Below are 26,477 nucleotides of genomic sequence, written 5' to 3' on the forward strand. Positions count from 1 at the left end.
TCATTCTTCACTGTTCCTCTCTGTGGATGTGACTACTTCAAACCCCTGTCTTAACATCCTGAAATGATGTGTTGTGACCTGAACTTGTGAACTAAACATAAACTTTTTCTTCCCTAAGTTTTTTTTTTCTTATTGTAGTATTATATCCCAGCCACGGAAATGGAACTGGGACCATTGGCATGTTTTATATACCTCCCATATTCATTTCACTCATTTATCTTCCACTGAACTCATGTGAAGTGCTGAACTATGAAAGTAGATAGAATGCAGGCATGTCCCAGACACAGTGCTGTGCTCTTGGAAAACTGGAGAAAGAGGAAGCTTGGGAGAGCTGGCCCTGCCCCTCACCCGCGGCAGCAGTCAGGAGAGTGGGTCCTGCCCCTTCCTGCGGAAACACAGTAGAACTAATTTGTTGGCTGGGGTGCCGATGAGCTGGTCCTGATGGGCTGAGAGTGAGAGAGCTGACCCTGCCTCCCTCCCCTCATCTGCCATGGAGTAGCAGAGGTGAGGAAAAGATGCCCTCCCCCATTGCCCTTTGTCACCCACAGCAGAAAGGAGAGCTGGCCTGGGGGCCACAAGAGTCGGAGAGCCGGCACTGTATCTCACCAACTAAAGCACTTGGGCGAGCAGGCCCTGCACTTTTCCTGGGAAAAAAAGTAGAGCTGGCCCTGGTGGTGTGGGTGTGAGCTGGCCCCGAGTTATATACAAGAGCAGGATAACTGGTCCCACTCCTTGCTGCCTGTTGCAATGGATGAGGTAGGCCAGGGAAGGATGGAGAGCTTGCCCAGGGGATGGTGATGGGAGAAACCTGGCAGGCTGACCAACCCAGCTACCACCCGGACCCAGAATCAGAGCTGAGTTGGTACACCCCAACATCCACCTCATCTGTGAACTGCTGGAGAATGTGAAGGGACTGGACCCACAGATACAAAGCTGCAGGATCTCCATCACACAGGGCAACAACAGGATATCTAAGAGGAGTCCCCGAAATAAAAACAGTAGTTCCATAATCATCTTCTTCTTCTATCTCCCAATAGCCAACAATTTTCAGTGCAAGTGATATTATTTGTCTGATTAATAATTTACTGTCAATCCCTTCCTTAACACATAAGACTGTAAGAACCATGAAAACAAAGAAAAACTTTCAGCATCCAGCAGCCATCAATAAATATTTGTGAACCACACAAGTGCATTATTCAAAGAAAACGTTTTTTTTAAATTTTGCAGCTAATTATATTTGAAACAAAGTTCTAAAAAACCTATTTATGGCCGGGCGGTGGTGGCGCACACCTTTAATCCCAGCACTCGGGAGGCAGAGCCAGGCGGATCTCTGTGAGTTCGAGGCCAGCCTGGTCTCCAAAGCGAGTTCCAGGAAAGGCGCAAAGCTACACAGAGAAACCCTGTCTCGAAAAACCAAAAAAAAAAAACCAAAAAAAAAAAAAAAAAACCTATTTATGTCTCATTTATTTATAGAGTATTTTACAGTCTATGATACATTCTTTTAAGCTACATTTCTAAGAGTAATTTATTCTACAATTTAAATTTCCATGTAAGTTTTCTCTTTTTTTTGATGAAGCACTTTTCTTTGGTTATAATGTTCATTAGACTTATAATAAAAATACATTTTACATTTTTTTATGAAATGTCCATCGTGATTTTATTATGGCATATATCTAACCCAGTAATGAAGGTAAGTTGTCATAATCAAAACACATCACTTTCTAGATGTGTTCCTTATTTCTCCTCTTCTACAATGAGAGGTAAATTGGATTTGTTCTTGAGATCACTTTTAAAAGTAAAGATACTATTTTAACTATTGTTTGTTTTTCATTTTTTGTTGTTGTTTAGATTGTCTTACATACAATGAATTGTAAAAGGAAAATGTCTAAATGAAGCAAATAGAAATGGGCTGCATTCAGGGTCATGATTTGTGCTGCGGTAAGTATTCTATGGCAGACATGATGGCAGATTCTTTCTCAGTACAGCATCATTTTGTTTTGCATACCACAACTTCAGATGTGTCCTGCTGATGACAAAACGGTGAGCATCACAAGCTTCAGTTTTATTGCAGATGTGAAAGGTGAACCTCACACCCATCAGTCTGAAGTGTTTGAGTTAATATGATCACAAGGCAGCCAAATGTGGGACCTTCTGCCATACAAGCCATAAAAAAATGTGGACTTAATTTTAGCAGGCAAGATGTTTTTATAAGACACATTGGAAATTTAGACTTTTTTAAATGTGATGTCACCCATTTCAAACACTGTCAATTAAAAAGATATTATCAATCTTGTGTATCTTAAGACTCCATATTCCCTGCTATATAACTATGAGTGGAGTCCAGTCACCTATATCGTCTTATGGAAGATAGCTGTTAATTTTTTTATTTGGCAGTATAGTAAATGAATTACAGTGTATGAAAATGAACTGGGTTGTCTAAGGTAGAATAGTAATTCTTTGAGAGGAATCTTCAGTGGCTTTTGAATATAAAGCAAGGGGATAATTAAAAGGAGAAAACACTTTATATTACATAAATAATTCCTTCCCTTAAAAAAGAGGCAATTCTATCTTTATCAACAGCAGTGTTTCCTAAGCCCCAAGGAAAACATCACTGAGCTTGTGTAGGTATTGAACCTTATCATTGCATGCAAAGCATTAGCCTTTGGCAAAAAAGGAGGAGTGAGAATTAAATCTTCAAAATAGCTTCAATTATAGCAGCAGGATTAGTACGTACTGTTTCTCTCTGAGTCTTCACATGGATTTAAGATCTATTGCTTTTTTTTTCCCCCATAAAGTTTTAAAGTGTCTCTTTCCTGAAGAGAAGAGCATTATCCTTAATTAAAACTCTGGAGAGAGCTTTGGAGGTCTGTAGTTCAGATTGTGTTGTTTGAGTCTTTCATTTAAGAATTTCATCCTGCCACATTTCTGATTTTGTTTCAAGATTGCTTATTTGAGGGGCATAGGAATCAATTTACTTCCAAGTAGTTGGGTAACTTTTCATATGGTTTATAATGATATCTCAGTAGTCAGACACATGGAGAGTGAGATTTTACTGTCAGCAAGAACTCAATAAGTTCATTGATTATTTACAGGGCTGTTTATTTCAAAGATATATGCATTAAATAAACACCTCATAAAATTACATTTCTTGATCTATAGGCACCAATTTTCTTGAAATTTACTCAAATAAGAATAACAATGTTCACTAGATCAAAGAAATATTTTTTGATGAAAGCAAATATAACCAGTCTGCATAGTCAGATGTCCTTATATAAGTCAAAAAGGTTGCTTCTAGTCCCACACCAATCATTTTCCTTAAGCAACCACCAATTATTTCACTAAACTTGAATCTTCCATTTAGAAAATACATGTTTGAATTTGACCTCTCTAGTGGTCCTGTAATTCTGCCATGGTGAGCCCTATTCTCTCTAGTAGAATATTTTAGCTATAAAAATCTTCAGCAAATAATCAGTTGAGTAAGGAGGAAGCTTATAGAGTGGAAGAGAATCTTTCCTAGTTGTATATCTGATAGAGAATTAACATCCAGAATATATAAAGAGCTCAAAAACAAAGAGTCAAAAGACAAATGAACTGTTCAAAAAACAAAGGTAGAGATCTGAAGAGAGTCCTCAAAAGAAGAAATAAAAATGGCTAATAAATATCTCAAGATATAATCACCATCCATAGCAATTAGGAAAATGCCAATCAAAAGAACTTTGAGATTTCATCTTACCCCTGTCAGAAAGCCTAAGATCAATAAAAAGAAGTGACATAAAATGCTGGAAGATGTAGCCGGGCGGTGGTGGCACACGCCTTTAATCCCAGCACTTGGGAGGCAGAGGCAGGTGGATCTCTGTGAGTTTGAGGCCAGCCTGGTCTCCAAAGTGAGTTCCAGGAAAGGCGCAAAGCTACACAGAGAAACCCTGTCTCGGGAAAAAAAAATGCTGGAAGATATAAAAAACAGAGGAAAACTCATTCTTTATTATGTGAATGCAAACTGGTAAATCCATTCTGCAACTCAGTGTGGAGAATGCTCAGAAAACTAGTAATAAATCTACCATTTGACGCAGATATCTGCCCAAGGTACTCAAATATCCTATCCCACAATGGCCATGCTCACTGCTAGAAATAAGAAGGAACCTAAATGTCCTACAACTGATGTATGGATAATAAATATGTGGCAAAATTACATAGTGGAATTCTACTCAGCTTTGAAGAATATTAAAATCATGAAATGAACAGGCAAATAGATGAAATTAGAAAATATCATACTAGGGGAGACCCAGACCCAGAAAGAGAAGTGCCACTTGTTCTCTCTTACTTGTGAATACTAGCTCAAGATCTTCAGATGTGTAGTTCTCATCTTTTATCAAATAAATTTATCTTTGCAACAGATGGAGATCACTGCAGAAAATCACAACCAGTAAAAATGAAGAGGACAATGGAACACCAGCCCCAATGCATATATGTACAACATACCTCCTGCACCTAAGTCCCATGGAACAGCCCAGAAGAAGGTATGGAAAGATTATAAGAGCCAGAGAACCAGGCTATATACTGTGAGATTATGTATCCTAGAAGTGACAGCTATTCTCATGATGACTCAACAACGTGACTGCCTTAGCAAGACCTGAATAAATACATAACATATATGCTAACATGGATGGGGGATATCTCATGGGGCCCCACCCCTAGACAATGAACTACAGGAAACAAAGGAATGCTGAGAGCAGCAGAACTGATCTTAGCCAGAGATGAGCCCCATAATGGATTATTCACTACCAGGTGGTTAGCTTTGATATAGCATACATACTAACAACACTAAAGGAACTGAGGATTTTCCATTTATATTTATAAATATATATCCCCAACCCTTATCCCTGCCAATACAACCTAGTGCTGTAAAAATGACATAAAGAGACTGCTAAGAAAGGAGAGGAAATATCTGCAAACTGTACACCTGTGAATTATGGAAACACATGAAATTAGGTTTCAAAAGACTCAATAGTAAGAAAACAAATAATCCTATTTAGATTGGACAAAGGCTCTGAATAGATAATGTAAAGAAGACATGCAGCAGCTGACAGGTATATGTAAACACACACAGTATTAGTAACAGCAAGAAAAAGAAAATCAATACCCCATTGATACACATCTGATTCGAGTTAGAATGGTGATAACCAAGAAAACAAAAAGTGTAAGAAATGTGGAGTAAACTGAACGTTTGTTCACCACTGAGAGGAATGAAAACTCCTGCAGTCATCATAGGAAACAGAATGGAAGTGGGTCAAAAAGTTAAAAACATAATTTCCATTTGATCCTGAAATTCACTGCTGGGTATTTCAAGAAAGGAAATCAGTATATAAAACAAACTCATGTGATACCATGTTTAATGCAACACTACACACTATTACAAGGTCACATGACTCCATCTAGGAACTCATCAACAGATGAGCAGTGGTGACCTTTTACCATCTCACTTGTATATACTTTGCAACAACCAAAGGTGCTTCCTTCACAACCCTGTCAAAACATTTCCTATATTCCTACAGGCATAAGGTTTATAATGCCTCTGTCCTTTGGGAAGCATGTCAGGAAGTGCAGTAGCTTCTTCCATATCTCATTCAGCCCTTTGTAACAAAGCTGAAAACTTAAGGAAACAATGGAGAAAATATACTTACATTCTACTCAGTGTTACTTACTAGATTCAAATTCATCTAAAGCACAGAAAGGTTAATGCTGGGAAAATGATAATTTTCTGTTATTTATTTTATTCCAAACTTGGATCTTTAGAAAATATGTATTTACATACACATTTGTGTAGCTAGAGTTTTCCTGCTTGCCCACAGTCAGGACAAATCTCTCTCACCTGCCAGTCCCACAGCCGCTCAAACCCGACCAAGTAAACACAGAGACTTATATTGGTTACAAACTGTATGGCCATGGCAGGCTTCTTGCTAACTGTTCTTACAATTTAAATTAATCCATTTCTATAAATCTATACCTTGCCATGTGGCTCATGGCTTACCGGCATCTTCACATGCTGTTTCTTATCATGGCAGCTGGCAGTGTCTCTCTGACTCAGCCTTCCACTTCCCAGCTTTATTCTCCTCCTTGTCCCACCTATACTTCCTGCCTAGCCAATCAGTGTTTTATTTATTGACCAATCAGCAACACATTTGACATACAGACCATCCCACAGCACTTCCCCTTTTCTTTTTTTTTTTTCAAAAAGGAAGGTTTTAAGCTTAACAAAGTGAAATTACATATAATTGGGAATTTGGGCGTAGCTTCTCTTACTACTTCCTGCTGGAGGGGGGTGCTGTATCTTATGGGGACACAAAGAAAATTTTAGGATTATGGAATAGTCCATGAGGCTATATTGTCTGAGCCAGTTGCCTTCAAGCCATTCTGGATGTTGGATCATCTGGGCCATGATGTCATCGGAGACCTTTCAGGGGGTCTTGGCTGGTCAAACCTGATGTATCTTAATCTGGAACAAATCCATAGCCTTTGGCTTTCTGTGGAAACAAAAGCAGAGTCTCTTTTCCAAAGCAACACATCCTTACATCCAAATTTTGAAGTCAAGGTATCTTTAAAATATACATTTTGGCATAACTCAACAGCTTTTACAATCAAATGTCTTTCTGTAGTTAAAAATCCCAAAGACAACACAATCCAGATTCTCTGTGTAATATTCATCTTTACGTGGCTTATTTTTTATATTAATTTTACTGTCTCTTTAAAGACTTTATCATTTTAAACTATGTATTTGTTTTTATAACTGCATAGATATCACCTTTTTTGTCTCTTTCAAGCCTACGTATATTTTACACACATTGTAAACTATTACATCTGAATCTGTCTTATTGTAAATCTATTGCTTTAAACTGCAGCAGCTGTGGCTGCTGGCTCCGCCCACCTCAGCTTCCCAACATGGTGGTGGGAGGTTTTCCACCAGCTCTGGGAGCTATCGTGGGTCTATGCTTTTATCCAAGCAGTGTGTAGCCCAGAAACCTCTTTTTTTTTGGATCAGCAAAGGCCATATCCACCACGCAGCTTAATGTGCCACTTGCAGAGGCCTCATTCCCGCCATACTGCAGGTCGAGCGCTCACACTAGGAACCCACCAGTAGCTCAAACCAGAAGCTGCCGCTCATTTGAGAGAGACAATTAGGAACTGTTTTTAGCTCCATTTTAGAATCTTTTTTTTTTCTCAGTTTTTAGGTGGAAACTCTTGCCACCACTTTGGACACCATTTGTAGCTAGAGTTTTCCTGCCTGGCCCACAGTCAGGACAAATCTCTCTCACCTGCCAGTCCCACAGCCGCTCAAACCCGACCAAGTAAACACAGAGACTTATATTGGTTACAAACTGTATGGCCATGGCAGGCTTCTTGCTAACTGTTCTTACAGCTTAAATTAATCCATTTCCATTAATCTATACCTTGCCACATGGCTCGTGGCTTACCGGCATCTTCACATGCTGTTTGTCATCCTGGCAGCTGGCTGGCAGTGTCTCTCTGACTCAGCCTTCCACTTCCCAGCTTTATTCTCCTCCTTGTCCCGCCTATAGTTCCTGCCTAGCCAATGGCCAATCAGTGTTTTATTTATTGACTAATCAGCAACACATTTGACATCCAGAACATCCCACAGCACATTTGCTTGAATTATATTTTTCTTTGGAAAACTATAACGTTAACTTTCCATATTCCTTTCCTTCCTTCAACCAAGTCCTATGTGCCATAATAGTGTTCTCATATCTTAATTTCTACTATTTTATCCAGAGAAGTACTTTTCTTCCAGTGCTACCCTTTGCAAGAACACAAATGGTTTGAAAAATTTACTTTTGACAGACTAGCCAAACTCAGTGCTGTAAATCGATGAAGTACTGTGGCAATAGTCATTGAAAAACAGAACCAGAGAACAGAAACTAAGAAAGTTATTTTTCTTCATATCTTACAAATTTATTCTAGAGATCAATACAGTGCTGAACTCTCCTAACCTCTTCATATCTGTTTACTTTGAGAGTCTAGGGAAAGCAAAGAAGAAAGCATGTATCCAATCCTATGTCTCTTCCCCTAATACAGTTTCTAATTACTTGAAAACACAGGAAGCACATCTCAGGAAATAAATACTGGGAGACAGCAAAATACAAGCAGTCAGCTCCTGGGTTAAAAAATGAAAGGAAAACACATGGCTCCAAGCTGACTAAGTTTTCTTTTATCCATCATTTATTCAACATCATTTACATAAGAAAACTAACCCCAAAGACTCCCAACACAGCCTATTGCTATTGCTCTTGGTTGTCTCCCAGAGTTAACGGAAATCTTTAGAGCCGACATTATCGTGTAAATCAGAAGAATGCCACCTCCCTGAAAGACAGAAGCAGCCCACAGTCCTTATAATCTATGGCACCTATGAACCTCAAAAACAACCAGCATGGCATGATAATCCCAAGAGTGTAGTAGTGGCAGTAACCAGTAGCTCTCTAAGTGGACTTAAGACCTGATCAACAAGAAAAGAACTCTATCTGGTATGGAACACCTAGGCAACTACTCAGTGATAGTGAAGCCCTGGATCTTGGAGGATAATCTATTACCACCACTTCACTAAACCAGCATAACCTACCATCTAAACATTTGTTCTTATACTCACAGAGAAGTGTTGTCTTCACTTCTCATCAAAGAAGCTTTTCTTTGAGAAAGACAGAGAGTTACAATCAATAAAAATACAAGGTCGTAGACCCCAGTCCCAATGGAAACATCTACACTTCCACACCTAAGGCTCATGAAACATTGAGGAAGAGTGGGTAAAAGTATGTAAGCACCAGAGGATCAGGGAGCTTGCTGTGAGATTATATTTTCTAGTAATAGAAGCTACAACCGCACAGTCTCAGACACATGACTGGCTAAACATGAACTGAACAAAGACAAAAATAATAGACATACCAAAGTGGATAGAGAAAAGCCATCAGACTTCAACCCTGTGCAAAGAACTGTAGACAACTAAAGAATGCTGAGGATGGGGAAAAAATTGTGTCCAGGAAAGAGCACATCAATTGGTTTCCAAGCACCAAATTGTATTCTCTGAAAACATACACACAGGTAACGTTGTACATACTGAGCAGGTCTAATTGAAGAACAAATATGCACATACAAATATCCACAGGTATATAACAGCAATTAGTGAAAAAAGAGGCCAAAACTTGAAAGCAAGCAAGAATGGGTATATGAGAAGGTTTGGAGAAAGAAACGGGAAGGAAGAAATGATATAATCATATTATAGCCTCAAACATAAAGAGAATTTTTTTAAAAGCAATTATGAAATTATGAATGGAAAGATATAAATTAATCCTTACTGTATGTCCATTATCTTAAAATATGATGTTCACCTGCCTCTATAAGAGTTATTTTTCAGGCTGGAGAGATGGCTCAGCAGTTAAGAGCACTGGTTGCTCTTCCAGAGGACCCGGGTTCAATTCCCAGCACCCACATGGCAGCTCACAACTGCCTGTAACTCCAGTTCCAGGGCATCTGACACCTTCACACCAATGCACATAAAGTAAATTTAAATAAATTATTTTTTAAAAAGGTTATTTTTCTTATTACTCTAGGCAAATCCCTCACTAAACAATTTGAGGAAGGATATATTTATTTTTGTTCATGGTTTAGGGGGAAAGAGTTTATCATAATGAGAAAGTCATGGTGGTGGGTGGTTCCATGGCAGGGGGAGCCTATGACAAATGTTAACATCTACTTTGTCCCAGAAGCAGAGAAAGGAGAATGTAATACTGTATAATGGAACTGTATTCATTTCAGGTGGATCTTTAATTCAGTTAATCTTCTCTGGGAATGCTTTCACAGTCATACACAAACAAACACCTCACTAATGCCATAGGCATGTGTTTGTGTGTGGGTGTCTGTGTGTGAGTGTGTCTGTGTGATACACATGGATAAAGCTTGTGGACTTATAGAGACCAGAGGAAGATTTCAAGGCCAGAGGAGGATGTTGAAGCAAGAGAGAGAGTTGGGTTTCCTATCTATCACTCTCAACTGTACTCTTTGCTCATTTCTCATGCCCTTTCCCCCTTTTAATTGATAATGCATTTTCCCACATAATATATCCTAATACAGTTTCCTTTGCTTCTGTTCCTCCCAGTTTCCCTCTTCTCCCTCCTATCCAGTTCCAACCCCTTTCTTTCTCATTAGAATATAAACAGGTTTCTATGTGATTATAATATAATAATATAATATAATATAATATAATATAATATAATATAATATAATATAATATAATATAATATAATATAATATAATATAATATAATATAATATAATAAATATACAATATGATGAAACAAAAACTAGCATGACAGAATTGTACAAAACAAACAAACAAACAAGGAAAAGAGCTGAAAAGAAAGCAGAAGAAACAGAGAGCCATTAGTTCACAAACTCAGGAATCCCATGACAACAATAAAGTAGAAGACATAATATATACTCAAAGGACATACAGGGTAAAAAGAGAGAAGAAAAAACTATATGTCAGAGTATATATAATATATTAATATTAATTATATATAGTATACTACATATTTATGTGTAATAAAATAAACATTTTTTAAAAAAGATAAAACAGAAGATCCCTGACATGACCTTATGAAAAAAGGAACCTCCAAAGTTTGAGTTCATTTTCTCTTGGCCATCTACTCTGGGCATGCAGCCTAGCCTAAAGAGTAGTTAGTTTCACCAGTGAGACTCTCTTGGAGGAAAGTAAATTTTCATTCATAAGCAGTTATCAACTGGAGATTGCTTCTGGGATAGGGATGGGGCCACATAACCACTTCTCCTTTCAGTTCTAAGACCCCCGACTGGTGCAGAATTGTTCAGGCCCCGTGCATGCTGCTTCTATTGCTGTGGATTCACATGTGCTTTAATCATGTTGGTTTAGAAGGCCTTGCTTCCTTGGTGTCCGCCACCCCCTCTAACTCTTACATTCATTCTGCCTCAACTTCTGAGGGGTTCCCAACCCTAAGGGGAGGAATTTGATGTAGGCATCCCATTTAGGGCAGAGTACTCCAAGGTCTCTCATTCTTTGCAGAATATCTGGCTATGGGTATCTATATTTATTCTCGTCGGCAGCAGGATGAAGCTTCTCTGGTGATGGCTTAACAAGACACGGATCTATGAGCATAGAAGAATGTCTTTAGGAGTCATTTCATCATTGCTACAGCTTTTTTTTTTTTTTGAACAGTAGTATTTTGTTTTAGCCTAGATTCCTAGGCTACCTAGTCTCAGGTTCTCAATTACCCAAGCAGTGTTGGGTATGCTCTCCATTTCTTGGAGTGGACCTTCAGTCACACCAGATTTTGATTGGTTACTCCCACATGTTTTGTGCAACATTGAACTAGTATATCCTATAAGAAGTACACCATTGTAGATTCTAGGATTTGTGGTTTGGTTGGTGTACATATTTTTCCTTTGGTAATGTACAGACTACCTTCCTGTAACAAAGATGCTATCATGAAGGGGTAATGCTGTGGGATGTTCTGTATGTCAAATGTGTTGTAGATTGGTCAATAAATAAAACACTGATTGGCCATTGGCTAGGCAGGAAGTATAGGCGGGACAAGGAGGAGAATAAAGCTGGGAAGTGGAAGGCTGAGTCAGAGAGACACTGCCAGCCACCAGGATGACAAACAGCATGTGAAGATGCCGGTAAGCCACGAGCCATGTGGCAAGGTATAGATTAATGGAAATGGATTAATTTAAGCTGTAAAACCAGTTAGCAAGAAGCCTGCCATGGCCATACAGTTTGTAACCAATATAAGTCTCTGTGTTTACTTGGTTGGGTCTGATGGCTGTGGGACTGGCAGGTGAGAGATTTGTCCTGACTGTGGGCCAGGCAGGAAAACTCTAGCTACAAAAGGTGTCCAACGTGGTGGCAAGAGTTTCCACCTAAAAACTGAGAAAAAAGATTCTAAAATGGAGCTAAAAACAGTTCCTAATTGTCTCTCTCAAATGAGCGGCAGCTGCCGGTTTGACCTACTTGTGGGTTTCTGGTGTGCATGCTCGACCTGCAGTTTGGTAGGAATGAGGCCTCTGCAAGTGGCACATTAAGCTGTGTGGTGGATTTAGCCTTTGCTAGTACAAAACAAGAAAAGAGGTTTCTGGACTGCACGCTGCTTGGATAAAAGCATAGACCCAAGATAGCTCCCAGAGCTGGTGGTAAACATAGCCATGTTGGGAAGCTGAGGTGGGTGGAGCCAGCAGCCACAGCTGCTGCAGTTTAAAGCAATAGATTCACAATAAGACAGATTCAGATGTAACAGTTTACAATGTGTATAAAATATACATAGGCTTGAAAGAGACAAAAAAGGTGATATATACAGTTATAAAAACAAATACATAGTTTAAAAAAATAAAGTCTTTAAAGAGACAGTAAAATGAATATAAAAAATAAGCCATGTGAAGATGAATATTACACAGAGAATCTGGATTGTGTTGTCTTTGGGATTTTTAACTGCAGAAAAACATTTGATTGTAAAAGCTGTTGAGTTATGCCAAAATGTATATTTTAAAGATACCTTGACTTCAAAATTTGGATATAAGGATATGTTGCTTTGCAAAAGAGTCTCTGCTTTTGTTCCCACAGAAAGTCAAAGGCTATGGATTTGTTCCAGATTAAGATACATCAGGTTTGACCAGCCAAGACCCCCTGAAAGGACTCCAGTGACACTATGGCCCAGATGATTCAACATCTAGAACCATTTCAAGGCGACTGGCTCAGATGATACACCCTCAGGGACTACCCATAATCCAAAATTTTCTTTGTGTCCCCATAAGTTACAGCACCCCCCTCCAGCAGGAAGTAGTAAGAGAAGCTATGCCCAAATTCCCAAATTATATGTAATTTTACTTTGTTAAGGTTAAAACCTTCCTTTTAAAAAAAAAAAGAAAAGGGGAAGTGCTGTGGGATGGTCTGTATGTCAAATATGTTGCTGATTGGTCAATAAATAAAACACTGATTGGCCATTGGCTAGGCAGGAAGTATAGGCGGGACAAGGAGGAGTATAAAGCTGGGAAGTGGAAGGCTGAGTCAGAGAGACACTGCCAGCCGCCATTATGAGAAATAGCATGTGAAGATGCCACGTGGCAAGATATAGATTAATGGAAATAGATTTATTTAAGCTGTAAGAACAGTTAGCAAGAAGGCTGCCATGGTCATACAGTTTGTAACCAATATAAGTCTCTGTGTTTACTTGGTCGGGTTTGAGCGGCTGTGGGACTGGCAGGTGAGAGATTTGTCCTGACTGTGGGCCAGGCAGGAAAACTCTAGCTACAGGGTAAAGGGTATATGTAGGCACCAACTCAACTTCTCCATGTTCAATGGATTGTTTAAGTTTTGTCTTCAGCAAGGGGGCCTTGTGGTCATTTTTTTTCTAGCTACCTATATAGTCTTGGCAACAGCCTGCATTGTTTGTGAGTTCCCATGGGACCTCTTGAACCATCAAGTCAATTAGATATAACCCAAATCCAGTACTGGAAGCTTCATTTGGTGACAAGAGATAGCCAGTTGGGGATCTGTCTCCATATTGTTTGACACAGTTTTTTCTCATTGATCCTAGAGCCAGCCTCAACCATACTTCTTTTGCCAGTCCCCCCCACCAAACACTGGAATTATAGGTGTGTAGGACAATGCCAGCCTATTCACGTAGGTGCTAGGGGTTTAAACCCCAGGTCTAATGTTGTGGAATCATCTCCCATCTCCTCTAGAATTTTCTTAGTCTCATTAAGTTAACAATCCAAGATTAAACATCAAGAAATCCATCAGTTTTCAACCTAAACACCCAAACATATCACTTTAAATGTTAGTATTCCTCACTTGACCCCTAAAGTCTTGTGTTTATTTCATAATACAAGATATATTTAGTTCATTTATAAGACTCTCCAAAGTCTTCACAGTTTTACCACTATGTAGAAGTCCAGAGTTTCCACTGAGATTCAAAAAGTTTTTTAAACTCTGAGCTTTTATAAAATAAAAACATATATACTTCCAATAATATAATGACACAGATTTTTTAATATGCACATGTGCCTGAGCATATGTCTGTGCACCGTTGGCATGCATGTTTGCAGAGACCAGAAGAGGTCATCAGACCACTGGGACTGGAGTTACTGGCTGTTGTAAGATACTCTACATGGATGCTGAGAACTGAACTTAACTCTTGAGCAAGAGCGTCAAGTGTTCTTACTAGCTGAGCCATCTCTTCATCATCTTAACATTTACATTTCCCAGGGAAAGAATGAGAGTAAAGCAAGAGGGAAATTGGACCAAACCAAAACCAAAACCAAGACTCATTATCAAAACCACTAAATCCTGCAATTCCATATCTGATATCTGGACTCTGGGCGACAATGTTTGCACTCTGGTAGTGCACATTGGTAGCCCTAGCTCTCCAATTCTTTGCCTATGGTGTCTCCACTGAATTTCTGAAACTTCCTTTTGTGAACTTGCCACATTCCCAACAGTGTTGCCTTATAAGTTAGATTTACCTTCGCAGTTACAAGAAATGTCTTCTCAAGAATTCTTTGCAAGGAAGTCAACCTTTCCAAATGTTGATTAGCCTCTGGGACTACCTGGTATTTTGGTACAAACCACCATGTCTCACACACACACACACACACACACACACACACACACACATACACACACACACACTGATTACTGCTCTCTTATTGTAAATCTTGATAATAGTTTTGAGCAATAACCATGCTCTTTCTCCACCAAACAAAATAGTCTCTCACTGGACCAAACACAGATATCTTTTTTCCAGAAAATAACAAAAGTTGTTTTGTTTGATTCCTTGTAGAAATCGTGTTCCCTTCTGAAACTTTATGAAGCAGTCCTCTAATTTCTGCATTTCTTCTGACCCTCTGTTAGTCTGAACTTCTTCTAAATCATACACTACAGTCTGCTTACAGAATTCTAAAACTTTTCTAGCCCACATTTTCCAAATCCTCAACATTCTTCCAATAAACTAAGCACTTTAGAGACCATATGGTTTAAAAAAAAGTTTAGCTTTCTTGCAGCAGTACTTCTCAGCACTAATTTTCTGCTAGTTACTTTTTAAAGCATATTTTTATTAAGAATTTTTTTTATTCATTTTGCATACCAACCATAGGTCCCCATCTCTTCCCTCCTCCTGCTCCCCAGGCTTCACACCACAACCCAACCCTCATTCTTTCATCTGAAATGGTAAGGCCTCCCATTGGGAGTCAACAGAGCCTAGTACATTCAGTTGAAGCAGTTCCAAAACACTCCCCCTGCATCAAGGCTGTACAAGGTGTCCCACCATAGGTAGTGGGCTCCAGAAAGCCAGCTCATGCACTATGGATGGACCCTGATCTATAGCAAGGGTACCCTTTAAGTAGATCAAGCTACACAACTGTCTCGCTTATGCAGATGGCCTAGTCCAGTCCTGTAGAGGCTCTATAGCTACTAGTCTAAAGTTCATGACTTCCCACTAGTTTGGTTTGGTTGTCTCTTTAGGTTCCCCCATCATAATCTGGATGCCCCTTGCTCATAGAATCCCTCTTCTCTTTCTTCGACTTGACTCCTGGAGCTTGGCCTCGTGTCTTGCGGTGGATCTCTGCATCTGCTTCCAGAAGTTACTGGATAAAAGCTCCATGATGACAGTTAGGGCATTCTTCAATCTGATTACTGGGATAAGCCAGTTCAGGCATACTCTCCAATATTGCTAGTAGTCTAAGCTGGGGTGGATTCCTGGAAACTTCCTTAGCATATAGTTTCTCCCTAACCCCTTGATGTTTCCCTCTATCATGGTATCTCTTTCATTGCTCTCCCACTCCATCCCCATTCCAGCCCCACTATCCTGTTCACTTATGTTCTCATCCCCCATTCCCTACCCTCCATTGCCCCCCCATTCCCAGTTTACTCATGGAGATCTCATCTATTTCCCCTTCCCAGGGTGATCCATGCATCCCTCTTAGGGTCCTCCTTGTTAGCTAGCTTCTCTAGAGTTGTGGGTTGTAGTCTAGTTATCCTTTACTTTACATCTAGTATCCACTTGTGTGTGAGTAAGTACAATGTTTGTCCTTTTGAGTCTGGGTTACCTTACCCAGGATGATATTCTCTAGTTCCATCCATTTGCCTGCAAATTTCATGATGTCATTTTTACTGCTGAGTAGTACTCCACTGTGTATAATATGTACCATATTTTCTTTATCCATGCTTCTGTTGAGGGGCATCTAGGTTGTTTCCAGGTTCTGGCTATTATGAATAATGCTGCTATGAAAATAGTTGAGCAAGTGTCCTTGTGATATGATTGAGCATTTCTTGGGTATATGCTCAAGAGTGATATCTTTGGGTGTTAAGGTAGACTAATTCCCAGTTTTCTGAAAAACCACCATACTGATTTCGAAAGTAGCTGTACAAGTTTGCACTTCCACCAACAGTGGAGTGTTCCCCTTGTTCCACATCCCCTCTAATTTAAGCTGACATCAGTGTTTTTGATCTTAGTCAGTCTGACAGGTGTAAGATTGTATCTCAGAGTCATTTTGATTTGCATTTATCTGATGACTAAAGATGTTGAGCAATTGCTTAAATTTTCTGCTAGTTACTTCTTTTATTTCTGTGATCAACAACATCTTACAGGAAGGAAGCTTTGTTTTGGCTCATATTTCTTAAGGAATATAGTCCATCATTGGAGACGGCATGATGCTAGGTACCTATGTAGTAATGGAGCCATGCAACAGTATTTTGATCATATCTCAGTGGGCAAGAAAGCAGACACTGAAGTATGCCAGCATTTTGTTGGCTTTCATTTTTATTTATTTTTTATTAATTCCATGACTTCCAACTATGGGTTACTGTTGCTCACATTCAAGAAGGGGCTTGTCCCTCCAGTTAAACTTCACAGGAAATGCTCTCACAAGTATGTCCAGACATATCACTAATGCCATAGCCTTGGAGGTGGGTGGTAAATAGTTTAATTTAGCCCATGACACCTGGTTATAATTTGTAATCATTGAGAAGCCACACTGGTAGGAATGTGAAGCAGCTAGTTATATCATAGCAGCAACAGAGATAAATAAAAACTTGTTTGCTGCTTACTTAATTGATCACTGCTCTATTTCTACACTGATACAGTTCAGGACTCTCTTTCTAGGGAATAGTACAACCTATATTGGACTAGGTAGTCACATAAATATATTAATTAAGACAGCCCCATACAGACATGCACATGTGGTGGTATTTTATTTGTTCAATCCAATAAAGTTTATCTGAGGATTAGAGGAAAAAGCCAGCCCCTATATTAAACATAGAAGTCAGGCATTGGTAGCACACACCTTTAACACTATCATTTGGGAGGCAGGGATCTGTCTGGATTGCTGTGAGTTTAAAGCCACACTGGGAACAGAGCCAAACATGGTAGACACATGCTTTTAATCCCAGCACTAACCACAGAGGTCTGGAGGTCTGTACAGACAGACAGGAAGTGACAGAAACGGGCAGGAAGAAGAAGTGACATAGCTGTAATGAGAGAGAAAATGACATAGCAAAATTGAAAGGCATATAGGTGTGGGTATATTGGAAGTAGGTATCTTTGGAGACTGAGGTGTGGGTGAGGTGAGATTAGCTTGTGGCTTTTCCTATTCCTCTGATCTCTCAGGTCTTCACCCTTATATTTGGCTCCAGGTTTTTATTTAATAAGAACATTTAGCAATTTGTCTACATGCACATAAGCCCACTCAATGTGAGAATAGTATTTAGGTTGCCTCAGTTGCAGGACATCAGGGAAGACCCCTGCAGGCAGGCCTCCCCACCAACACCCCCATCAGACCCTGCAATCTACAAGACCCACTCCCTACCCCAAATCTGCCCATCCCCCTCAGTGGCTCCTAGAGACACAGAATCCGCCAGCTCCAATTAGACCAAGAACTCTGATTGGACCAAGAGTGGCCCCCTAAGACACAGACATGGCAAGCACAGATACCTCTTGCACCTATTGGAGGAAGAGATGGGTAGACACCCATGCAAAAACACATACAACAACATAAAGAGCAATATGCCACCACCAGAACCTAGAGGGTCTGCAACAGCAAGACCTGAACATCACGACACAGAAGACGCAGAAGAAAGTGACCTTAAAAGGCATATTTAAAAGGCATAGCTTTGCCTCCATGGTAGGTATTCGTTCTGCTTAATATTGCAGAAAAGCTAGCTGATTTGCAATAATTTTCTCAAAATTGTCCTTGAAAAGCTGTGGTTTAATATTAAGGCTTTGTGACCTATATTGTCTCTGGTACAAATACTTAACAGCCTCTTGCAATCATAAACTATATAAAAATGCATAACAAATTAGCATGACTGTATGTGTCTCCTCTTGAACCTATGATATATACTAAAGATGTATGTTAGATAAATGGATACTTGCATACTGCTTGATTGTGCACTGGTCTATTTCCACAGTCACACTTATATAGAATCTGAGCTTCTAATTTTTAACAATGTAATATTTGTCCGTAAGGCTTTCTTATCGTTTATTGTCTATCATTCGTAGTCTCTGTAATTAGTATTTTGGTGAGTTTTTCAATATTTTTATCCCATTTAGTGTCTATTTATTCTCCTTTCACTGTTTCTTTTCAATGTAAATATTTTTAATTAAGAAGTTAACAGACTAGTCAAATAGACAAAGACTAGTTATATTTTATAGAACTCAAGAAGATATATTCAATTCTTTGAAGTTCTTTATAGACAGTGAATCATCTGTCTAAGATTTTAAATACGAATTAGTTCTGCTAGCTGACAAAGTGGTATATATAATTTTATTCCAGCGTTTCACTGATGTAAACTATGTTTCTGTAGGTAGACTAAGCATTCTATTATAATTTGACTCAAAGGTAGACCCCTCCTTCCTTCATACTTAATTTATTTTGCTCACATGGTTGATTAAGCCTTAATGAAGGAAGTAATTTGTACTTAATTGAAATAATTCAAAGTACATCTGTTCTCAAGAAAATCTTACTAGAAAGGCATTTTCCCACACAGAAGAGTGAATTAAAAATAACTTCCAATACCTCTTAAAAGTAAGGAAGCTTCTAAAATGAAGAAGAGATGAACTACAGAAGACATTTTAAATGATCCTTCATAGGTGAAAATGAACTGTTACAGACTTGGTGACCAAACATTTTTATTATAGCCTGTGTAATTTTACCATAAGACTAGAATTTGTTATTAAAACCAATAATATTCTTACCTAGCAATGCTATGTCACATAGAATCATGGTTACAACCTGAATATGTCTTTGATTTCCCAATATTCTAAAGTAAAATGTCTAAAATCTTATTAGAATTTCAATCTTTCTAACAATCAGATCAGAAAAAAACTATCTGCTATTAAGAAAATCTTAAGTAGTGAAAACTATTTTGTAAAACATTAATCAAAATAATGACCTAAGAAAAACAGATATAACATAATAAATCACTTAAACTTTTGATTAAATAAAATGATACTCTTGTGTAGAGGAATTAATATTCTTCTAAGAAAAATAAGTTGTCATTTCCCACTGAATTTAAAGAGAGAAAGAGAGAGAGAGAGAGAGAGAGAGAGAGAGAGAGAGAGAGAGAGAGAGAGAGAGAGAAAGAGGTAGTAGTAGTAGTAGTAGTAGTAGTAGTGGTGGTGGTGGTGGTGGTGGTGGTGGTGGTGGCGGCAGCAGCAGCAGCAGCAGTAGTAGTAGTTTCTGTCCTTAAGAAAGAACCTAGCCACAAGACCTGACCTCTTCCCAATATAAACTCTGAACAGTTGCAAAGAGTCCAGCATTCATTTTAAGTGACATAAGTGACATATTATTCAGAATGTAACAGAGTATTTTGTGTTATGCAGCAGAATTTGACTTTGATTTCTATAGCCTTCAAATATTAGCCACAACCTTTTAGGTATCTCCTAAATGATTAATTTGTTTTAAAGTGTAATCTTCATGCTTTCTGATTCAGAATCATATAGAAATCTTTGTCTGATGATATATGCTATTTAACATATACACATTTAATTGGCAGAATTATCAGATGTAAAATATCTGCATTTCAAACAAATATGTCACATCATTCATATGTTTATAGTCTTTGGGGAAAATATTAACTATAGTGATTGTTTTCTTCCGTGTGCATTGGTTCATGTCTGCTTTAAACTCCGTTGGCCGTGAGTCTCTCAGCATTGCCAGACATCGCTCTACTTATAGTTTCACTAATCTTTCTCTTATCATCATAATTCTAGGGCATTATTTTAAATTGTATACATTAAAGAGCTTCTAAAATTACACTGTATGAGATAATATTAGAGTTCAGAATCAGAGTGTCTGGCTCTTAGGGCCGGGACATCAAATATTTGTTAAAAGCTTCCAGAAGAAGATTGAAAAAGAAAAATTAAGAAGAGCTGTAAGGTCTCATTAATCATCTTCATACATGCCCAACACACACACACACACAGAGAGAGAGAGAGAGAGAGAGAGAGAGAGAGAGAGAGAGAGAGAGAGAGAAAGAGAGAGAGAGAGAGAAGTAGCCTAACTTACCAATTAAAGGAATTTTTGGAGAGCTTCAAAACAAAAACAAGGTACAAAAAAACCCTAGATAGCATGAAAATAAAGAATGGAGATATCATTACAAAATGTAATGGAAGCAGCACTCTATCTGTGTGTCACTCTGTTGAGTTCAGCAAAGTGTGGCTTCAAGAGGGAGCTATGTGGTTTACCTGGAGAAACTGAAGATCAGCAATGTTCCACTGCACCATCAATTATGGATTAGGCGCTCACACTTTCCAGTTTTTACTAACAGTAACTGAAGATGATGGAGCTGCTTGATGACCACGCTACTGTGCCCTCACCCCTATCTAGACACAAAGCCACAAATAATAGCCATTCCATGGTTGCTGGCTCTGAACTCTAGGTATCAGAGATGAGGTTGGTCCACTTACGCCTGCCCCGTGGAACTGATATTCTGGATGTCCACAGGTAGTACAGAGGGAGGTCCCTTGACCCGCACCATGCCTTATTATGGTAAAGGATACTAGGGAGACTATTACTGCTTGAGCTAGGAGTCTAGTGCCCCTTGTTCCTCCCACAGGCACTTTCTTTGTCCTTTAACAATGACCACTGGCTTTTTATCAAGACAGACTTCTGATGACTGTGCTACATATTTACAATGCTCATGCTGAAGGCCAGTCTCTTCCACTTCCCACCCTCAGGCCTCTACCAACTACAAAGTCAAGTGCTTAAACTTGACAGTAGCATTGGGGGAGAGGTTTCTTCCACTGAAGCCAGTTGGTTGTAAGGTATAGATGAAAAAGGTAAACTTCCAAATATTTACTTATCTAGACAAATCTATGAACTGCACAAAACGAGAAAACATGAAACCACCAAAGGAGTACTATTTTCCAATAATTGACCCAAGTGGCATGGAAACATGAATTGTTTTAAAAACAATTGAAATTAATTACTATAAAGGTCAGTCAACTGAGACCTTAGATAGAAAACTCAATAAATCAAGAAAACAACACATGAATAAAATGAATGTCTCAAAAAGGAGGGAGAAGCCCTTTAGAAACAGAAAGCAATTCTTAATTTTTAGACTTTTTATTGAATTTTTTCTTTCTTTTTTCCCCTATTACTTTTTTATTGAAAATAGATTTTTTTCATACAGTATATTCTGAGGTTTCCTTTCTCCCAACTCCTCTGAGATCCTCCCCATTTCCCCCAAACCTTAATCCACATACTTTCTGTCTCTTCTTAGAAAATAAACAGGCATCTAAGGAATAACAGTAAAATAAGATACTTTTTTTTTAATGTACTGGAATATGAAATAACAAACAAGCAAACAGAAGATAATCAGCCAAAGGTGGGGGATGGAAATCTCAAGAAGCACACATAGATGCAGAGACATAGGTTTACACAGACAGGAACACCACAAACACACACAACTGGAGGACATGATACACACGCAAAGAACCTGCAAGTTTAAAACAGAAAAGGGCCCTGATAACCTCTTATGAGACAAAGAACATTCAAAGATGCCACTGAGTTTGTTTTGTGGTAGCCATCCATTGCTGGACATGGGGCTTGCCTTTAAGAGTGAAACTCCATTGGAAGGAACTATCAATTAGTGATAGCTTCTAGGTTAAGGATGGGAGCTTCTGTCCGTGTCTCCTATTAGCACTGGGACACTATCTGGAAGAGGCCTGCAGGCCTTGTGCATACTGCCACAGTCTCTATGGGTTTATATGTGCATCAGTCCTGCTGTCATTAGAAGGCCTTGCTGCCTTGGTGTCTTCCATCCTATCTGGCCCTTACGGTCTTTCTGAATCCACTCTGCTGGGTTCTGTGAACCCCAAAGGGAGAGATTTGATGGAGACATACTATTTAGGACTCTTCAAGATCTTTCACTCTCTGAATATTGTCCAGTTGTGGGTCTCTGTATTTGTTGTTGGTGAGCACGACTAGCGGCAACAACCCAGGAGACTATGTCAGAGGATGGTTCATTTATTGAAGTAACAGACTAGCTTATAAAGCTCCAGTTGTCAGGGAGGGCAAAAGAACAAGGGAATACACCTGATTTGCATATGTAGACAGATTGAGGGCAGGCAAACATTAATAAGCCATGAATTCACACACAGATGCATGTGGGAGGAAGTCCAGGGAGGAGCAGAGGTAGACACTTTGCAGGTGTATCAGTTGGCAGACTACTAGTCACATGATTTCTGAGGAGTCCGTTTCCTGATGGGGAGACAGAAGCTTAACTGACACTAACATGACATGTCCTTTGTCTCTCTGGAACTGAGTGAACCCAGTCCTAATTTGAACAGGGAGTGGCCCCACTCCTGCCCTGTTCTATGAGAGAGATATCCGGGGAATGGGCAATGGTCTACCATCCCTCATCTGGCCTGGAAGCTGTCTTCAGGAGACAGCTTTTCTGTTGATGACTGAGCAAGGCACTAATATATGAGTGTAGCCAAATGTCATTAGGAGTCATTTTATGGCCACATTCCTTAAACATAACAGTATTATTGGGTTTTTTTGGGGGGGTTCTTTTTTTTATTGAACTTTTGTATTGATTTTTTTTAATTTGTATTTTTATTTTGCAATACAATTCAGTTCTACATATCAGCCACAGATTCCCTTGTTCTCCCCCCTATGGCCCCCCTCACCTTCCCCCCAGCCCACCTCCCATTCCCACCTCCTCCAGGGCAAAGCCTCCCCTGAGGACTGAGATCAACCTGGTAGACTCAGTCCAGGCAGGTCCAGTCCCCTCCTCCTAGGCCAAGCCAAGCAATCCTGCATAGGCCCCAGGTTTCAAACAACCAATTCATACAATGAGCACAGGACCTGGTCCCACTGCCTGGATGCCTCCCAAACAGATCAAGCCAATCAACTGTCTCACCCATTCAGAGGGCCTGATCCAGTTGGGGGGCCCTCAGCCATTGGTTCATAGTTCATGTGTTTCCATTTGTTTGGCTATTTGTCCCTGTGCTTTATCCAACCTTGGTCTCAACAATTCTCGCTCATATAAACCCTCCTCATTCTCACTAATTGGACTCCCAGAGATCTACCCCTGGCCTAGCCATGGATCTCTGCATCCAGATACCTCAATAGTTGGATGGGGTTTCTACCACGACAATTAGGGTGTTTGGCCATCCCATCACCAGAGTAGGTCAGTTCGGGCTGTATCTCGACCATTGCCAGCAATCTGTTGTGGGGGTATCTTTGTGGATTTCTGTGGGCCTCTCTAGCACTTCCCCTATGCCCCTGACCTATCTAGTTTCAGGTTCTTGGCCCCCTGAGCATTGTCAGGCATGAGCGACACCTCCTGGATTGGACCTTAAATCCAATCAGATGTTGATTGGTTACTCCCACAAGCTCTATGCCACTATCACACTAGTGCTTCTTGCAGGCAGGTAACTGTTGTTGATTGAAGAGTTTCTAGCTGTACTGGTGACATTCTCCTTGGGTAGTGTGCAGAGTACCTTCCAGTAACATGAACACTAGTCGGCAGGGGTGAAGGCTCCAGGTAGGCACCAGCCTGACTTCTCCATTTTCAATGAGTTGTGTAGGTGTTGTCTTCAGCAATAGTGCCTTACTATCAGTTTGTAGGGAACAATACTGTAGCCTTGGCAATAGTCTGAGTTATTTGGGGGTTCCAATGGGTACACTTTGGCCAACAACTTAATTAGATGTAACATGTTCCTTGTCATTGGAAGCTACATTTGGTGACAAGAGATGTCCAGTTGGAATGGTCTTATCCCTTATTTTTTAATTTCATTGAGATCACTTTTACACATGTATGTATTTTGGGAAGCCCTCCAGTGGCCCTTATTTGTAGCTGCCCCTCCATGCATCCCTTCTCTTGCCTTCTCTTCCCTCCCCATCTCCATTTAATCCTCTTGTTCTTATCCCTACTGCAGTTGTCCATTGATAACTATCTATTCTGTATTTTCTTCCTAGATGGAGCCACCCCCATTCCCTTACTCTATACCTAACGTCTGTGGTTATATAGATTTTCTCTTGTTTATTGAACACTTAATGCCAATATCCACATATAAGTGAATACATACCATATTTGTCATTTCTAGCTCCTTCCACTTACCTGTGAATTTCATGATTTCATTTTTTAATGGTTGAATAATATTTCATTGTGCAAATGTACCACATTTTCTTTATAAATTCATCTGTTGAGGGTCATCTAGGTTGTTTCTATTTTCTGGTTATTATGAATAGATCAAAAATGAACTTGGTTGAGCAAGTGTCTCTGTGGTGGGATGAAGCATCCTTTAGGTATATGCTCAAGAGTTGTATGGCTGGATCTTGAGGTAAATTAATTCTCATAGTCATGAAGAACTACTACTCTGGTTTCCATAGTGGCTGTACAAGATTGTACTCCCAGCAGCAAGGAATGACTGTTCCCCTTAACCCACATCCTTGACAGAACGGACTGTCATTTGTATAATTGATCTTGGCTATTCTGACTGGTGTAAGATGAAACTGCAATGTAATTTTGACTTGCATTTATTTGATGACTAAGGATGCTGAACATTTCTTTAAGTGCTTCTAAGCCATTTGAGTTGCCTCTTTTGGAAAGTCTCTGTTTAGATCTGTACCCTATGGTAATTGTGTTATTTGTTTTCTTGATGTCTAGTTTTTTGTTCAAATATTTTTATATTAGCCCTCTACTGGATGTGCAGTTGTTAAAATTATCCCCACTTCTATAGCCTGCCACAATGATGCCCTTTGCCATAGAGAGGCTTTGCAGTTTCACGAGGTCCAATTTATTAGTTGTTGTTCTTATTGTCTGTGCTATTGGTGTTCTATGAGAAAGTCTTTTCCTTTGCCAATGAGTTTAAGATTGTTTTCTTCTATCAGTTGTGGTGAATCTGGTGTTATGCTGAGGTCTTTCATCAATTTGGAGCTGTGTGTTTGTGCAGAGTGGTAAGTATGGACCTATTTTCACCCTTCTACATGCAACCATCCAGCTTAACAAATATTATGAACTAAACAGAGAGTTTCACTACTAGATTCATGAGGAAAGTATCTGTGAACATAAACAGCTAATTTGAAATTATCCAGAGGAAAAAAATTAGAAAGAGAGTGTGGAAATTAATTGTAATATACACAGGACACAGCAAAACAACTCAGTATATATAGTGTGTGAGATGATGAAAGAAAGAACCATAAAGTAAAGGAAGCAATGACTGCTTATGTTTCCAAACCTCATCTTAGGAGACCTGAATGAATAAAATAATATGTAATTGTATGCTACATATTAGACTCATTATAGGTTTTAAAGACACACAGGCTTAAGATAAGATGCCATAAGATGGACATGATATTTTATGAAAATGATAAAATAAAGCATAGGTGGTTATGATAAAAATTAGATTTCAACTCTGAAAATATCTCTAGAGAACATGGTCAGGTCATGAACAGTACATGAACAATAAAGAGTTAAGTCAAATGAAAGATTATACACATATTTTCACACATCAAAATTCTTAAATATATTGAGAAAATATTAACAAACCCAAAAAATAGTCACAAGGGACTCAGTATACATGCAACACTGCATAGAACAATACAGAAAACCAGTAAAGAAGTACCTGACTTCAATAGCACTGAGGAAATTTAGACTTTATTGTAACCCAAATTACAACAATACTCAACACATTAATAACTGAGACACACCACAAAAGCAGTTCTAAAAGGGCAGCTTATAGAACCAAGTAAAAAAGAAGAAATAATTTAATTAAATAGTACACATATACACCTACAGTATGAACAAAATGAGCCTAATGCTGGAAAGTAGCTAATTATGACAGCTATACCAGATATACATAAAATTGAGGAAAAATAAAGCAATAAAAATGATTTAAAACTAAGAGTTGCTTCCTTAAAGAGTTAAACAAAATCAAG

General features: G+C 39.1%; 1 long non-coding RNA gene across 1 annotated transcript; it reads left to right on the forward strand.

The window, feature by feature from the left end:
* The first annotated feature begins 1,851 nt into the window (after positions 1 to 1,851).
* LOC128114101 (uncharacterized) lies at positions 1,852 to 25,496 on the forward strand. Its single transcript, XR_008219722.1, has 3 exons — positions 1,852 to 1,938; positions 4,395 to 4,517; positions 25,431 to 25,496. It is a non-coding gene; the product is annotated as an uncharacterized LOC128114101 (long non-coding RNA).
* Positions 25,497 to 26,477: the final 981 nt, after the last annotated feature.

This window comes from Peromyscus californicus, unplaced genomic scaffold (assembly GCF_007827085.1).
Source record: "Peromyscus californicus insignis strain IS unplaced genomic scaffold, ASM782708v3 Scaffold_19__1_contigs__length_69161282, whole genome shotgun sequence".
NCBI classification, from domain to species: Eukaryota; Metazoa; Chordata; class Mammalia; order Rodentia; family Cricetidae; genus Peromyscus; species Peromyscus californicus.